This window comes from Procambarus clarkii, chromosome 2 (assembly GCF_040958095.1).
Source record: "Procambarus clarkii isolate CNS0578487 chromosome 2, FALCON_Pclarkii_2.0, whole genome shotgun sequence".
Classification (NCBI taxonomy): domain Eukaryota; kingdom Metazoa; phylum Arthropoda; class Malacostraca; order Decapoda; family Cambaridae; genus Procambarus; species Procambarus clarkii.
The window spans coordinates 3,183,011-3,189,010 of NC_091151.1; positions in this window are offsets into that span (position 1 = coordinate 3,183,011).

Sequence of the window (6,000 nt, forward strand, 5' to 3'; positions counted from 1 at the left end):
TGACTGCGTAGTAGTTTTGGTTCGGTCATGGCTTTGTTAGCTATATCATTTTCATACCTTTTCTCAACTGCTCTTCTCACACTAACATACTCGTTCCTGGTTCTCTGGTATCTCTCTCTACTTTCAGGTGTTCTGTTATTACGGAAGTTTCTCCATGCCCTTTTGTTCAGCTCCTTTGCTTTCATACATTCCCTAGTAATCCATAGATTCTTCTTTTGCTTCTCTGTTTTTTCCTGTCGAGCCGGGACAAACCTGCTTACAGCCTCCTGACACTTTTGGGTGACATAGTCCATCATGTCTTGTACGGACTTGGTTCTGAGTTGTGTCCCATTGTATATCCTTAGGAATTTATTCATCTCCTCATAGTTTCCCTTTCGGTACGCCAGCCCTTTGTTTCCCAGTTCTTTTTTGGTGCAGATAATTCCTAGCTCAACCAGGTACTCAAAGCTCAATACACTATGATCACTCATTCCCAGAGGGGCTTCCAACTTAACTTCCCTTATATCCGACTCATTTAGGGTAAATATCAGATCAAGCAAGGCTGGTTCATCCTCTCCTCTCATTCTTGTCGGTCCCTTGACGAGTTGACTGAGAGAGTTTCTTGTTGCCACGACCAGCAGCTTAGCTCTCCATATGTCTGGTCCTCCATGTGGGTCTGTTTCCCCAATCTATCTTCCCATGGTTGAAGTCGCCCATGATTAGTAGTCTGGATCCGTTCCTGCTAGCCACAGAAGCTGCTCTCTCTCTTATATTGATGGTGGCCATATTGTTTCTATTATATTCCTTTCTGGGTCTTCTGTCGTTCGGTGGGGGGGTTATATATGACTACTATTATAATTATCTGTCCTCCAGTTACTATGGTGCCTGATATGTAGTCACTGAAACATTTAGAGTTCTGATTTACCATCTCTTCAAAACTCCAACCTTTTCTTATCAGCAAAGCTACACCACCACCTCCTCTCCCTTCTCTCTCTTTCCTCACTACATAGCAATCCTGTGGAAACACTGCATTTATGGTTTTCGTTAGCTCTGTTTCTGTGAGTGCTATTATGTCTGGGTTTTCTTCTAGTCCCCCTTTCTCCAAGTTCGCTTGTTTTATTTGTAATCCCATCAATGTTAGTGTACATTGCCTTGAAGCTCACTTTCTTCTGTTCATTTTCTAGTTCCCTTCTTGACAAGCATTCTGCTGGTGGGAAAAGCTGTTCCCTGGGTGAGTAGATCTGTGAGGTGGTTTGCAGGGTCTCAGAGGATTTTGGGGTGGGGGTGGGGGTGCAAGGGAATGGGGGACAGGTAGGGTGTGGGTTAAGGAGATAGGGGGGGGGACAGGTAGGGTGTGGGTTAAGGAGATAGGGGGGGGGCAGGGAGGATACGGGGTGAGGGGGAGGAGGGATAGGGAGGGTATGGGATGAAGAGGGAGGGGGGGACAGGGGGGGGGAGGTGGGAAGGGGGACATGGTGGGAATGGGGGAGGGGTGATAGGGTCAGAATGGGGTGGGGGGGGGAGGGAGGGCTGGGTGGGGGCAGGTAGGGTGAGGGGGAAGGGAGGGTTTCAATGCAGAGGGGGGTGGTGGTGTTGCCCTCCCCTCTGGTGTTGCTGGGATGCTGGTTGTGGGTTCCCCTCTTGTCTCTGGGACTTGTGTTGGGAGCTGGGATTTCCTGGTTTGCTCCTCTCTCCCTGCGCTTCCTCCTTGCCTCTGCTGCCCTGGCTCTCTCCTCCTTCGTCCTGTCCCTCTGCAGGAATACTTGTATTCCTCCACATGCTGCAGACGACTCTTCCTTTCTAAAATAACCTCTTTGGTGGCCCTTTGTGTGTGTGTGTGTGTGTGTGTGTGTGTGTGTGTGTGTGTGTGTGTGTGTGTGTGTGTGTGTGTGTGTGCGTGCGTGTGTGTGTGTGTGAGGGAGCTACAGGTATGTGTGTGGGCGCTACAGATATGTGAGGAAGCTCAGGTTACAATACAGGAACACATTGCAGGTATGATATGTATACAAGTTCTTTTTTTTTTTTTTTTGTAGGGATATTCCTGCGCGGGCCTTAAGCCTCTGGCTGGCCCACTAAGTATTGCTTGTTTGTTTTACTTGGGGGGAGTGAGAGTATTTATGACTCATATGATCGCTTCAGTAAGATTTTGCCATATGTATTTAACAACTTCTGCTCTGTTGAATCTAATTTGAAATTGTATACAAGTGATGTAGGTTTTAAATCAATGAGGACAACATTGGTTTTATTAACATCAAATCAGATGTTTCGTATCATAGTGCATTAATCATCAATAAAAGAACTTGAAGGGAGATTCTACTAGTCTTATATTAATGATGAAGATGCTGTTGATAATGTTCAAATACTGACAACGACAGTAGTATCTACTGAAAATGTTTATGAACATTTTTATGGAAACTAAATATATTTTCACAAGCATTGTGAAGGTCCAGCAGACATAATATTCAATTATTAAATATTCTTTGAAGTGTATGGTGGTGGTATGCGATAAGTTCTTGAAGACCGAGTGTATATTCCAGTATATGTGACTTGTAATCATGGAATAATTTTGATAGAGCATGAACAAGTCGGCAGCAAGAATAAAAACATTAGAACAGGAATGAAGGAAACTGCAGAAGGTCTATAGGATCATACCTAGCAGCTCCTATTTATATCCACCCAAACTCAAGAGATCCTACGGCTGTTATGTTACCCTATCATTTGTTCGACAAATCAACCCTGGTACCAAACCAGTATTTACCCAAGTCTTTCCTAAATCTAAACTTGTTCAATATATATCTATTGTTTCGCGTTCTGTTCAGTGAAATATGTAATAATTCATTAATATCTCCCTAGTTATGCCCATTTATCCACTTGTACACAATAATCATGTCACACCCTAACTCTTCGCTTTTCTAGAGAATGTAAATCAAGGTTTTTGAATTTGTCCACTGTAGTATGGCGACCAAAACTGAACTGCATAATTTAAAACTGGTCTAACAAGAGCAAGATATATAAGACCCCACGTGTCTGTACACGGTCAATGCCCCACAGAGAAGACTATTCTTAGCAATGTGTGAAGCACAGCACAACAAACTCGAGCACCTCTCTCCCACCCCACACGCGACACCCCACACGCGACACCCCACACTCAGAAACCACTCCACTCACACCCAGACTATACTTCCAAGCCCTCAACCCAGCGCCTCACTGCAGTCCACACCCGTCATCGCATCTACCTGCCAACACTAACAACTTGCTCCACTCCCGAGTCCTAAGGTGGACGAGATGATGGCCCTTGCCAAAGCCTGTGTGAAATTGACACTCCACATGTCCAGTTGGAACATCTCTACATTCGCGACACTCCTACACCAATTACTAATAGCCAACTACCTGCCAGCCGTTGAAATACCCCTAAATTGAGCCCATAGGTACCACAATTAAAGTACCAGACGTCCGTCTTCCCAACAGGTTATGCCAATATCACTGGACACACAAAGATCTACCCACCCAGCCCCTCACACAAGACATAAACGAGGTCTCTTCCCCCCCCCCCCCCCTCTCCCTCTGTGGGAAATTTACCGGTGAATAATTTATTTATCTTAATTTAATGTGAACTTCATTGTAATTTTATTTATTACTTCGGATTGAACTGTGTTTAATTTGTCACCAGTTAAATAACTTGCTCACAAATTTGGGAGGGTTAATAATTATTAAATTTGGTTTTACCGTAATTAGACGGTCAACATTAACTTCACTAAGCCATAATCAATCTGTTTGTGTATATTGTAAGTATGAATGTATTATAACCTTATCTGACTGATGACTGTAAAGAGTCATCATGGGTGTAGGACACGTGAGTAGGCCAGCCACACTTGTGGTCTCGTGGTCATGCAACCTCTCCTCTTACAAATAATGTCGTAATTTGGTCGTTTGACCCTATGGCCGAGAATGGATGCAATATGAAAATTAACAAAAAATTTAAAATGTTGGATTTTTTTCCAAAACGGTAAGTTAAGGGTCCTCTAGGAGAATTTCCTGCCCTCCTAACCTACCAAACTTTCAAAAGTCATGAAAAACGTTAATTGAAATTTACCTTCCCGAGTAATCCAGACGACTCAAACTGAAAACGGGATAGTACATCACTTTCGTGAGCCGATTTCATTTCAAATTTCATCCATTTTTGGCCAAAGCGCACATACGAGCGAAGAGCAATGCTATTTTTAATTAGACGGGATGGTCTGTTGGTGGTGTGTGTGTGTGGGGTAGAGTGTGTTCAGATCAATCCGTTGGGGGTGTGGGGGAGGAGGGGGGGGAATAGGGACCAAATTTGTCCACCCTGTGACGGGTAGGGACCTCATTTGTCTTGTGTGTGGGGGTTGGGTGGGCAGATCTTGGTGTGTCCAGTTATATTTGGCATAACCTGGGGGAGAGACGGAGCTCGACGATGTAACCGAGAGGCGAGGCTCAAGGCTTCCACTACTGTGGAGTTGCTGCTTCCTCTGTGTTTCGACTGTCGCTGCTTCCAGTGCTAGACACAAGCCTCGGCTCTGCTACCTCCCTCAAGGCTAGACTGGAGACTCGCTCCTGCTTCACTGCTAGACTGCTGCTGCTGCTGCTGCCAATACCGGTAACGGACCTTGGAACCAGACACAATATTGTCATGAATACCGAGAGAGGCAACTGAAACATTCTGCAACCCACTTGCCATAATATTTAATTTCTCTTTAAATGAATGTGTAATGTGGCACCAGTCTACAAGAAAGGGGGAAGACAAACCGTTAAACACAGACCCGCATTACTGACAAGTATTCCCGACAAGTTAGAGAAACTGATCCGTAGCGGGCTAGTGGAACGTTTTGAACAAATAAATTTTGTTTAGAGGCGCCAGCACGACTTTAATATAGGAAAAAATCCTACTTGATAAACTTGCTGGAATGCTATAAGATGATGACAGAAATCAAACAATACAGAAAGATGGGCAGAATGCATATTCGTCGTCTGCAAGGAAACATTTTATACGATCCTGCATGAAAGACTCGTACTGAAATTAGAGGAGCAGGCTGGTGTAACAGGAAAAGTCTTAGTGGGGTCAGAGAATATATATATCTAAAGAAGGAAGTAAAAGGGCAGACATATCAGAGTGGAGAGAGAAGTTACAAGTGAAGTACCACAAGGGTCGCTTCTAGGACCCAAACTGTTTAAAATTTATTGCAATCACCTAACAGACGAAATATTTTCCTTTATCAATATTTACATCTCATGCTAAGCTAATGAGAAGTCAGGACAGTGATAGATTGTGAGGCATTCAATCAAATTTGGACATACTTCAAAAATGTTCTCAAAAATGGCTGTTAGTTTAACCCAGCCAAATGTAAAGTTATGAGGAAGGGAACAGGCGCACTAAGACCAGTACAGCAATATAGAATAAATGGTAAACAGATTATTTTATCGGATGGAAAAATTCTGGGAGTGGACATAACGCCATTTGTGATGCCAGAAGCTCACATTAGCAGAATAGCAGCTGCATATAACGTCATACTGGATAACATCCGTGTGTCCTTCAGAAAATTGGACAAGTGGGGCTTTCCGGTCCCTATATACAGCGAAGGTGAGACGCACACTTTAATATGGATCCCGAGCATAGAGCCCTTGCCTATAAATGGACAAGAAGAAGAAGAAGAAGAAACTAAAAAAGGTCCAAAGATATGCAACGAGACTCGTTCCTGAGCTAAAGGGTTTAAGCTATAAGGAAAGACAGAGAACTGGGCCTTACCACACTGTAGGAAAGGGGAGAGAAGGGGAATATGATAATATATAAAATTCTAAGGGAAATTGACAAGGCAGACAAAATAATACTGTTCAAAGCAAAGAACAGCAGAACGAGGGGTCAAAGAAGGAAATTAGAGACCCAAATGAGTGAGAGACGTCAGAAGGAACTTTGTCAGTGTCAGAGCTGTCAATAAGTGGAACTGGTTAAACGTTGAAGTCGTTGAAACTAATTAGAATAAAAAAGTGTGTAAA